Here is a 13149-nt window from a genome sequence, read left to right as displayed (position 1 = left end):
TTTTTTTTTCCTTAAGTTTTAAAAACCTTGGAAAAACCTTTTACTTGAACTGCAAGACCTTGTCTTCATTTTATGCTTATTGAAGTTATAATAGTAGTAATACTAATGTGCTGACTCCTGAGATCTCACATCATAAGATTTTAATGGCAGCTTGGCATATAAATCCTACAACCAAACATAGTAAATCATAGTTATATCCTAATCACCCATGGTGAAGGACAGTTCTTGTCCATGGTTAATTCAGATGTCTTCTTCCAATATTTTCAAACTGAGACTCATTATGGTATAACTGAGCATTATGCTTATACTGTTTCAGGGGAAAGCACATCAGCAGTAGCCTGATTAACCAATGAGCTCTGTCAGTGATAAACAAAAAGAGGAAATGGAAAGGAAGGCAAGCAGAATCCACCATGGAAGATGCTCTGTGTAACCTTACAATAAATCAGAAAAAGCAGGAAAATGTTCAGAGAAACAGCCTTTTCCTTATTTTGATAGTGTGCCAAGTTCTGTAATTGAGGATACAGACCATTTCAGCTGTTTTACATTTTTGCAGAGAATGAAAGCACATAGCATTGAGAGAATGTAAAAGTTCTGTTTAGAGGCATTGTAATTTTTTCTGTTTTGCGTATCCAGATGAACATATCCAGATTAATTACCCTTCTCTATAATCCCTCATATGAGATGGTATAATACTCTTACCTCATTAGTCAATACAATATTCTTAAAGGAACTTCAGACTAATATCTGTGATTGATAGTGCACCAAAACTAGTTGGACCGGCCTTATCCAAACATTGTTTAGCAGAGTTCTGTTTAATTTGATATTGCCATTTCCTCAAGTGATGCTTATTCCAGTTAGTCTAATCTCTTGATGTTATTTCTTCCCAAGACCATTATACCTTGTGACCTGATTTGAAAGGGATTCACCAGGCACGAAACACCTCCACTGTGTTTAGAAAGGTTGGTCTTCTGGTGTTATACTTTCTTCTTTCCTTGAAGTCTTGGAGTTCTGGCAGTACTTGCTCTTCCGGAAAGATTGGAGTTCATTAGAGAAGTTAATGAGAGAATGGGAAATGGGGTGGAAAGAATAAGTAGGCCTGTGAGCAAGTCCAAGGAAAATTGTATCTTCCAGGATCACTTACTTTCTCAGTCTACTCTGGAGATTACTCTGGAAATTCAACGTTCAGCTTCGCATGGTGGAAAATCAAAGCCAGCAAAATTCTGTGACAAACTGCTTGCATCTTATTCTCTTGGTTTTCCAGCCAGAGTACCAAGCCAATTCCTGATTCCTCAGTCTCAATAGATACCTTGGATTATTGTTCCCAAGGTAAAGCAATTTTTTTTTTTCCTGCATGGAATCCCATACTGCTCTTTCCTATTCCAATTTTTAACCTTGCTGATGCCCTCTCTATTGGTTCTTTTTCTCTGTGAGATAAACAATGATTTTCCGTAATAGGGTCTTTCTTGCCTCCTTCCAGAACATTATTGTAAGTACAACAGCAGCTATTATTGACCATAAAATGCTTGCTTGTCATTTCCTCTCCATTCCTTGATTTTGATACTTTACCATATCAAAATATCATCTGCAGCATTCAGATGTTTTTTGTCTCCAAATCAGTTCCAATGCTGTCACAAATATTAAAATCTAAACATATTACCTGTATGTTATTTCATATGCTAATTGATTAAAAAATGTTGAAAAAAGAATTGGAATTTGTTTGGAAATATTTTCTATAAATTTATGCTGTACATTCCTGCTGTCTTTAATATTCAGACATTCTTTTCCTTCTTAATGCTAGTAATGTTTTACTATGGCTTTGGAAAGAATTTACAAAATATCGTGGAGATCACTGAGCCTTTCATGAGTTCCTGCCACCTCAAGTTTGTTTTGCTGTATTGAAAGATAAGTAGCATATTTTCTTATCTCTAGCCACCAGGAGAGTTTTTTCAAGATTTCAAGTGCTTTCTCAAGTGATTAGTTACTTAATTTGCTAATTCCATCTAGACATGTTATCCATATAAACCGAACTCTTTCATAACCTTTATTCTAGTTGTTATTTATAGCATTTATACATAAATTCTCATTCTCAATTTTGTTTTTTTCACTTTCAATATCATTAAGAGATATTAAAATAGCATTTTAGAAAAACTGATAAGTACATATATAATATTATAATTTTATAAAATTACTATTAACAATAATAATTTCCAAAATAAATGACTATTTCTCTTACTAATATATTTATTTCCCCCACTTCTGAGATTTCCCCTGAACAATTTTGATTAATACTGTTGGATATTTTATTTTGGTATTTTCCTCCTCTTCTGTGCATGATTTTAACAAGCAATGTTCTGCATAACGATATTTTTCGTACAGGCCTGTGTCCCTGGTAAACCCACTATAATTTCTTCTTTTCTTTTGCGCTTTCCTTTTTATGTTCCCTTTCCAGTGTCAGTCTTGTACTACTACACACTTTGTGCCCCGGCACCTTAATTTAATGTGTCTTTTCACCTGTCACCTTCCATTGATGAATGTTAACACTTTTTTTAATATATATTCTTTAGTAGGTGCCTGCAGTTCTTACTCAAGCAGAATTCACAGTGAAAGTTAGTGTCATGATTCTCAATTTGGATTCTAAAGTTCCTGGATTCATTTATTCGCTTCCAGAATTGTGGCATGAATTGTATCATTTTGTCAGTCATAACAGTTTCAAATCCTCCATAGATCAGATAATAAAGGAGGTGTACACACACAAAACTGTGAGTTATATTTATTCAAGTAATGATTTTAAATTCAAATCCTGGATGTATTAATTTCCTGAAATCTAACATCTAGTGGTGAGCATGCAAACAAATGTGTTTTGAAAAACAGAGGATTATCTGGGGTTTTTTTCTTTTTTCTTTTTAAATTTTCTGTATTTTATTTGCTTAAATTTTTAATATACTGGCACTTCATAATTTATCTAAGTTGTGTGAACTGTGTCACCACTGTGTAACTCTAGTTTTATACCAGTGTAACTTCATTCACAGACAATGATGTAGAAGTGGAGTTAAGCTGTGGCAGACTGGCCTTAATTTCTTGTAAGTGCCTCCAGAGCGAATTTTACAGCTAGCTAATGATTGCTTAACCCCTCTAAAAGGCCTATTTTCCCTCTCAGCTATTCAGTATCCAAAATCCAAGTTAGATTTGTTAAAAGCTAGGACTAGCTTGTGAAGCTTTATGTTGCTATAATGAATCCCAATGACTCATTGTCAGGAAAAAAGCCCTAGATTTATTATTTTCTCTAAATCTAGTATTCAGAAGTGACTGAGAGGATGACTATGTCTAGTCAAGCATAATCTAGGCTATTACTGAAATTTCACACTGTTATTTTCACTGTAACTTACAGTTCCCTTTCAAGCATGTTTGAGGCAACCATGCATCCATGTTTTCCCAGACAAGTCTTTCAGAAAATTCAGTTCACACAGAATTTTATGAATTTCTACAATTATTAATGATTTATTTTCAGAAGAATTTGGACTAAGCATATGCAGGATTTCCAGTCATGCTACTATGCGTGTGGATATCTCAGGAGTGACTTTGGCATAGGTCTGAACAGCCATACTCAGTGGTTTTTATACAGGTAGTATCAATATGTGCCACTGTTCCTGTGCAGTACTTTAATGTGTCCTTAAACCAATTAATTGCATATAAGTTTACTCAAAGTAAATTGAATGTACTGTAAAATTTTCTAGGTCATTATGCAAGTACTACATGGTAGTTTGTGCCTGTTTCCATCAGGGAATTTGCAGCCAGAAATGTGGAGGCCCTGAAGCTGATTGGTGTTCACTGTTAACACCCAAAGAGATTTGAAGTATTTCATAATTAAAAGGTCACATACATAGAATAGCCTGTGTTTTTCATTACATTGGAAGGTAGCAAATTCATATTTCTCCCTATACCTGACAGGCTTAAATGACTGCTTACCCTTGTTCATATTCCGCTTGTGTGATGAGTGAAAGGCAGCAGGATGAGAATTACATGCAAAAATCTAATGAACATGAATTAAGTGGAAACAAAACACAGAGGCATAGCAGGGAATAATGGAAGGAAAACGGGAAGAAGAAAATATAGCCATGCCTGGAAACATGGCTTAACTATAATCCGACTAAATATATCTACCAAACAAAATGCTGGATCGCCAATCTCTGAATCATTTATAACTGGATTGGCCAAAGTGCTTGAGAATATACAGCATGCAACAATTCTTCATTCGTGAGTGAGGGGGTAAATGACCTACAAGAATCTGTTGATGTTTTTTCTTATCACTGATTTATAAAACTGAAGAATGATCCCTTACTGAAGCTGTTACCAGTGTGATTAACAGAATGAATTTCATAGCCAAATGTACTTGTTAGATAAAAAAAAAAAAAAACTTTCCTCTCACATTAAATAATTTAGATAGCTCTGCGTATAAACAAATCAGTCCTAGGCTTTGTGTAATAAGGTTTTGTGGATGAGAAAGCTGTTAATAAAAAATCAGAATTTATACATAAAAGTACATTATAGTGCATTACACTGCCAATGTATGATTTCATTTCTTGCATTAATTGAAAGTCAAATATATAAAAAAGTTACAAGGCATGATCAAATCTGTGCTGTGTTTTGGAGAAAGATGAATTGTTCAGCCTAAAGTTCATCTGCAACCACATTTATTTTCTTTAAGGAAGGTCTTTTTGTTGTTGTTGTTCTGAGATTCAGAGAGAGAAATACATTAAATAAATTTAAAGTAAGATAAGATGTACATGTGCTGCACAACACCTGAGGAATTTTTAGCTAAGGGGGAAAAAAAATGCAAAAAAACCCACAAGAAATCAAAGGAGAAGCTGGCTAGCTGGGCTAGTCAGAGCAGAAAATAAAAGTCATTCTTTCTGTTTTCTCTCATCTGGGGAGATTCCCAGACTAAACTTGACTGGGAGATATTAAAGGCTGAGAAACAGCTTATTTGTATTAGAGGCATTTTTGGACAGAAGATCTGAGTTAAGATACCACATTTTTATTTCCTTGACTGAAATAAGCCTGCCTGTGTATACCAGGCAGGCATCCCTTTGAATCCAGCTAGGAAAAATCTTGTTCCTATTTCTCTCTGAAATGGCCAAAACACATGAGAATAGTGTTTAGAAGGAAATTAAAGAGGATCAGAAACCAAAGGACACCTTCCACAATCCTTTGCTGTCATTTCTGCTGGCTGTCCAGCTACCACCCTGCACATACCTGGGAAAGACATGATAAACTGCAATGATACTACAGCAACAACTGTAGGTTGAACATTTTCATGGGAAGAGGTATCACTGTGCACTTAGACACCTAAGAACTACATCTTGCAGTGTGAAAAAAAATAGTCTAAAAATGGGACAATATTAACCTGTGGAAAAAGCTACTACAATCTGGCTTTGACAAGAGCAATACTTGAAAATTGGATACAGTTAGGCATACAGAAACAGAAGGGACTACCAAGGTCACTGAGACCAGAATCCTGCAACTCAAGGTGCTTTGTAATTGAAGTTTAGTCCTGAAGAGATGCAGAGAATATCACAGTCCACATGCATTCACAAAACACAAAATGTTTCCCAGACCTTTATCACAAAGCTAAGACCTTTAATACTTCAGACACAAAAATTCTACAGCACTGGAGAGAGGGAGTAGGAGAGATCAAAGGCAACATTATAAAGGGCATAGGAAAACCTTGAAAAAGTCTCAGAAAACTGCCTCTAGAATATTTTGAGGCCTGATTAATACACTTCCTAATAAGAAATGCAAGAAAATCAGTATACGTACTTTGTTGCAAAGAAGATTAAGAGGCAATATGATCACAACCCTGTGTGATGTTATTCTATAACTGAATTATTTAATTTAGTAAACAAAAGCATAACAAGATCCAATTACTAGGAATTAGAAAACTTCAGCTTGAAGTAAGCTTCAGATTTTTAACAGTTAGTGTTAATTGTGAATAGCTGAAGAAGATGTACTGACAAGTTTAGATTGCTTTGTTTCCAAGATCAAAATTAGTTTTCTAAAAAAACCCAGAACCTTAGTGGAATCAGCACCTTTGCTCACTGTTGAAGCTGCAAACAGCAATATATTGCAAAGTTAGTGTAAGAGAAGATGTGTATGATTCTTCTGTCCTCAAAACCCCTGAGAAAACCACAAATACCTGTTGGAAGTTACATGTGGTTTTAATTTGAGAAGAATTGTCACGGTGTGATATAAAAATGTCCGGACACACACTTCAATGGTAGACCAGCAGATGGAGATACGCTAGCCTCATGCCATAGTCCCAGCTCACTACTGGACTCTGGGTGGAACTTTTATCCATGCCGAGTCAAAGGGAAATGAACTGTGAACACGAGAGCTCCGCGGAGTCACTCAAGATGAAAAACAGAGATGAGAGAGATACCAGGGGAATAAAATGCAATAATTTGGAGTAGAGGAATAGACTGGGATAGCAATTAGAAACAGAATGGAGGCACACTGAGTCTTTGTTATGAATAGTAAGGGAGGAGAGCGATTACCAGAGGGCAAAGTAGACAGTACTGGATGGAAGAATATCTTTTACAGTATATTCAAGAGAGCAGCACTGTTGGCAGGGTAGAAGGACACAATGGATTCCCACTGAGTGTGGAAGGAGTCACCTAATAACCCAGATGAAGCATGGCTAAAGAACAGTAAGACTGGGGCGGCCATTAACTTTCAAAAGAGATATTCAAGCAAAAGATGACCTTAAGTTGCAAAGTAGTAGAGAGATATGTATGACTTCAAAAACTAGTATCTTGAAGAAAGTTAAAACAAGGGATTACCCAGAAAAAAAAAAAACTTCTGCTTTGTCCAATTTCAAATATTTCAAAGGTCCTACTAAAATGCATCAGCAGCCTGCAGTTTTGCACTTGATGTGCTCCAGGAAAGTTTTGTGTCTGCAAAAAATGGATTTCCAGCTAAGTCATTTCTTCCAGAATGAAAATTAAATCCCACATTTCTTAGAACTTCTCTCTCTCTTTTTTTTTTTTTTTCCCTCCCACTTCACAAAAGCTGGTTCTTACTATTCTAGTTGGGAAAATCTTAGCCTGAAAAAATATATTAAATGAGGTTTGAAGTAATTTTATATCATGTTATTGGTAGACACTGTTCATCTTTTTCATTGTCTCTCTTTTACATAGCTTCTTTTTCTAAATTTTACAGAGAAAGCTAATGTTAGCCATCTGTTTCTGTAACTAAATATGAGAAAACTAGATGGCTTTCTCAGGGCACTACAGTCATCATCTTATAGGTATTTATAAGTGTCCCTTGCAGAAATAACTAATTTGTTACTGTTAAAGTATTCGCAGCTCCTTCTTTTTCTAGCTACCAGAAGTATTCTGGTACTAACAGGTTCTAACCCATAAAGGGTTACATTAAATTTGATTGTGAGACTCTCAAGTAATTTTTTTCCATTGTTTCTGAGAAATAATTTCCTTTTGTTCTAGTTCATCTTTTTAAAGTAAGAAACATACTACCTAATCATAAAAAGAAAAATGAAATTGTTTTGATCGAACATGAACCAAAAGTATTGGAAGGACTATGATGGGAATAGCATGACTTTTTTCTGCTATTTATCATGAGTGCTCTGTCTTTGATAATATCATGTTTTTCTTTCAGAAATAGATACATAGCAGCAGAGAAAAAGAAATTGAAAAAAAGAATCAGAACTGTTAAATGACATCCTTACACTATTACCAGCAAAAATGCTAATTAATAGTTTGATTCCATCACTTTGTTCTGTATGGCTTAATTTAAAACAGATTATAAATTTTTATTTACCCTATTTTACTGAGGTGGCCTAAACATTTCTGGTAAAACACTTATTCACCAAAAATGCACTTTTATGGAACCTGAAACTGTTCACATGTTAAGGAATAAATGTAATGAATTTTTTATAAGAAAAAGATAAACAGAAGAAGAAAGAAAGAAAAGAAAGTGTCAGAATGGTTTATTTCCATCCTTCTTAAATTTTCCATTTTTTCAAGATAAATTCAAAGCAGTAATTTAAACATCACTCACAAAATCTAGGAAGCTGCAGTGTTTTAGATCTTCATTAGGCTAACCTAGTGCTTAGGACATTAATTGAAAGTATGAGACAATTTCAGATCTGCTTTTGCCTGATTTATAAGGTTAACTTGAACTTTCATTTGCTATTTCTTTAGTGATTACCCTAACCACTATGTAGCAAGTCATATTCAGCATTTCTCTTCTGCTTTTTCTCTCTTCCAGCTAAAATATAACTATTTGTCCAAACTGGTATAGTTCAAGTAAGACAAAGTCAAAGAAACACACAGCAGCATATCCTATGCCTGGTGGCAGCTGAACGCGGGTTTAAACTCTCTCAGGCAATGAAGGGGTTTGTTAGCAGAGTTTCCACCTCCTGAACAAGTGCTCTGACAATGTGGCTCTGGAGTAACAAGGTGCAAGCCGTCTAGGAGAGAAGAACTGCGTCTCCTTCCAGGAAGAGCAGCAGAGCTCAAATGAAAGAAGATGTTTCTCTACAGTTCAGAGTGAGGCATGCATTTAAATAACTGAGGCAGATTAACTATAATCTCTGCCCTTTTCTTTGGTCTTTCCTCTTGATTAGTTTAAGCAACCCTCAATTTACTGCTTGACTTTTATGGATCCATTCTCAGCCTGGGTCTATACCTCTATATAGCATATCTATATAAGCATATATCAGCATATCTATATAAGAAGTCTAATGCTATACTAGTAAAGTAAAAAGGGCTAGGAGATGGCTTAAGCACCATTTCAAACTATTTATTTCTATTCTAGTCTATTCATACTATTTATTTGCTAGCGTGGTCCATGAAATGGCTTTGGCCCTTATCAGCTAGCGCTCTTCCAGACGGTGCTCAGGCAGCCAGGGGACTGGGCCTTCCAGGGGTTGCTGCCCATAGGCAGCGGGGGTGACAGGTGCCCATTTGCAGCAGGGTGAAAGTTCAGCCAGGTGACCACAAGCCATGTCATAGCTCTTGCCCTCAAGTCCAGAAAATGATCCATGGCCCATTTTATTTTCTAGCACAGACCATACTATCTGCGTAAGGATTTTGGATTTCAGCAGGTCCCTGAGTATCGTGTACTTGGCCCTTTTCCAGAGCTATCCCTTAGTGTTTTTCAAGATGTTCTGAATATTTTTCAGGCCAAATACACATATGCACACCCTTTGAGGAAGGCTGGGCTAGACTCCAGGAAGAGTACAGAAGAGAAAATAGGAACTGAATTACTCTTCTATCCTCAGACTTAATATCAACACTTGAACTTTTTCAGTCCTCAAATTCATCTGATTGCACAGTCCTCTAAGACATACCTATGATCAACAATGGATAATAAATGATTATCTCCTGTCCAAATAAAGAAAATTAAACTAAAGAGGTGAGTGATGAAATAATTAAGACTTAGAGCAAGGCAACAGATGTTCCTCTTTATGGGACAATTCAGAAAGATCTTTAATCATATGCTTAACATTAAGCATATACTTCAATTTCATCAAAGTCAATTGGACTTATGCTTATGTTAATATTAGATGAATAAAGATGAATCTATACAGTGACTCAGACTTTATAAGTTAAAGTCTGCACTACCATTCCAGATGGCATTAGACTAATGCATATTATTAACAATATCCTGAAGAAGAAAATTTGGGGATCTAGTAAAAGTGTTACACATTTTGTTCCAGAAAAGTAAAACAATAATATATTTACTTGAGGGGAAAAGTAAAGAAAAAAAAATAACGTAGCTAGTTAGTATAATAAATATATAAACTGATTTTTCATTGACTGGTAGTTCTAAAGTGATCTCACTATATAAGCTTTCACTATATTCATGCAAATTCATAAAGAATTTTCATGTCCAATTTCCCATTTCTTTCTCCTCTGTATTTCCTTTAGTTCACTTTCTTGTAAATAAGTAACTTTTTTACATTTTTTCCACTTTTAACATTCATTATAAATATTGGAACAATATTTGTGGAATACAGTAGTTGTACATATTTTTACAGTTTTGAGTATATGACCTGATTTTAGCCTCAGAGCTTAGAAACCAAGAGATAAAAGATAAAACAAACAAAACAAAAACACCCATGCTTTAAAAATCCAAAAAGTTATCTTTTGTTCAGTTGCCTTTTAATCTCAAGATTTTGGACGGCAGAGTGGATTAACTCATCATTTTTTAATCTTTTGGAATAAGAATTAGGATGGTTATCTTAAAATTACTGTATTACTGTAAAATTATTGTTTAATACCCTTCTCCAAGAGTTAAAAAAGGTTATCCCTTTACAGGTGTGTCTAGCAAGATGTTGAAAGATTTTATGGGATGGCTTACAGAATTCTGTGGATTTTTGCACTCTGCATCAATGGTTTATTAAGCTTCTTGTGGCTTCCCAGATTCACATCCCTGCAAGCTGAATGTGTTCACCTCACTCTTCAGCTGAGTGCATTGTATATCTTCCTCCTTGGAGTTATTCTATGAGAAAGATAAAGCTAGAGTTCATCTAGAGAGTGAACCTAACTGAGAGATCAACTCCTAAAGGAGAAAAGTGAAGCCACTTGGCTTTAACCTGTGTCAGCAGAAGACACATGCATGCACCCAAAGTTAGAGATGGCTTCACTTTTTTTTTCTGTCAGCTCTTTCTTGCAAAAAGAAATGTCAGTGTGTAGAGTAGTACAGATAAATTAATGATCAGAAGATTTAGAGAAAGTTTTTGCTATGACTGAGACTAAAATTAACAGCAAGTCCAATTGGAAATTACACATTTATAAAGCATGGTTTTCCATATTTTTAACTGTAAAATTGTGCAATCTAACAATAGACTGTTGAGAAATGCTACCCTTCTGATATGCTAGTAAAGAAGTGGCACTGCAGATCAGACCAACTGCAGAACCAGGATGAGAAATAATTGTCTTGTTTCCCAGTTCAGCATCTTGCTGAACCGTAGGACCATAAGGCTTTCCTTCAGGCCAACTACTGATACTGTTTGTGTGCTAATCCATTCAGTCTCTCTTGAGTGGCTCTAGTGGCACTAGAAGGGGAGTTTGTCTCTAAGGGTTTGATACAAATTTAATGCACTTTAGGTTAAAGAACATATGCCTTTCATTCAGTTTAAAAAAAAACAACAGACACATTTGAAGTACTGGTATGCATATTATGTTATGTCAGAGTAGTGTTGATCTGTTTATACTGCTGATGTATTCATTTTAATAGAAGGTCTATCTGGGTGCTGCATTATTTTATTAGTCAGAGAGGAGATTAGCACCAGATGGTGTTTTGCTTCTCCTATCAAGCAGGAAAGAAAAAAAAAAGAAAAGAACCAGTGTATTTTGTAGGCGGTTGTGAATGTTTGTGTGTTTTCTCATTTGAAAGTTAAGGAAGTAGATGATGACACTGACATTATACCACCATGACATACCAGTAGAGTTATGATTATCTGAAGCTCATGAGAGACACCTGAAACCTTTGGAGGATCAGAGGAAATAGTCTGCAGCTTCACTCATGTGCTGCCATGTTCTCTTCTTCCAAATACTTCAGTTATACATTAACCTCTCCTCAGATTGACATGAAGATGACAAGTCCTTGAGGACATAACCAACCATTCACAAATACACAGCTTCACTTAAGAAACTTTGTTATATTTAAATATCACAATCATTAATTATTTATTTATCCAAAGAGTAAAACAATAGTCTTGTAAGTATTAAAATAACTGGAAAAAGGGCAAAATTATTGTAGAAAAAACATGAAATAATAGTAGGAAACAGTGGCCAATAGTAAAGTATAAATTTCCATAACACAGTATGTGAAATGTTTTCCACAAATGAAATCAGCCCATGCAGCTAACAAGAACACTTTTCTCGGATATGGGCTGGTTAAAAGATTATTACATATTTTACTAGTTTCTTTTGCCGGGAGGTAGATGATTTATAGTTTAGTAAGGATAAACACCACATTATTTCATTTCTATCTGTTCTCTCATAAGTAAAAACAAATATGCCCTCAGCTCTTTTTGATTTCATAAGGTTGTGTCATCATGCAGTAATCCATATCATCACAATCATCTTTTTTTTTTTAAAAAAGTGGCATTTTAAAGATGTATTTCCAAAGCTTTGACAGGTCAGCGGTACACATTAACCAGCCTCAGAAATTGTGCATAATTCACATGTTGTTCTCCAGAGCACTCTATCCATCACCAAAAAAAAGAATGACCTTTGAAGAGGTGAGTAGTGAGATTCACAAAGATGGAAAAGCTGCAGAGCTTAAGCTATCAAAATACATGAAGACTAAATATAAGCAGAGGAACATTGGCTTAATCACATAAGAAACCCACACTATTTTTCAAAAATAATGTCTCATTTCACCCTTCAAATGACACCAAAAAAAAGATGTTAACTTTCGCATCCAAAGAGACATTCTCTGCTTTTATTTTGCTTCTTCTGATGTCCACCTTGATGGTTGCTTTCTCTGACCCTCCAACTCTGTATGATGACAGTGTATTTTCACTCTCTTCACTTACCTCACAATCACACTCCATCTGAAATAGCAATTGACTGAGGCTATGTACTGTTGCACGTCCAGTACATATATAGTTTTGTTACAGAATCACAGAATGGTTGAGGTTGGCAGGGACCTCTGGAGATCATCTAGTCCAACCCCCTGCTCAAGCAGGGTCACCTAGAGCATGTTGCCCAGGACCATGTCCAGACTGCTTTTGAATATCTGCAAGGATGGAGACTCCACAACCTCTCCGGGCAACTTGTTCCAGTGTTCAGCCACCCTCATAGTAAAAAAGTGTTTTCTTAGGTTCTGATGGAACTGTCTGTGTTTCACTTTGTGCCCGTTGCTTCTCATCCTGTCACTGGACCCCACTGAAAAAAGTTTGACTCTGTCTTCTGTACAGATCTTTATACACTTTGATAAGTTCCCCCCTGAGCTTTTCCTTCTCCAGCCTGAAGAGTCCCAGCTCTCTCAGCCTTTCCCCATTTGACAGATGCTTCAGTCACTTAATCATYTGAGTGATCCTTCACTGGACTACTCCAGTAAATCCATGTCTCTCTTGTACTGGGGAGACAAGCACTGGACACAGTGCTCCAAATGTGG

This window comes from Apteryx rowi, unplaced genomic scaffold (genome assembly GCF_003343035.1).
Source record: "Apteryx rowi isolate R43461 unplaced genomic scaffold, aptRow1 scaffold_211, whole genome shotgun sequence".
In the NCBI taxonomy this organism is placed as follows: domain Eukaryota; kingdom Metazoa; phylum Chordata; class Aves; order Apterygiformes; family Apterygidae; genus Apteryx; species Apteryx rowi.
This window is presented reverse-complemented; position numbering follows the sequence as displayed.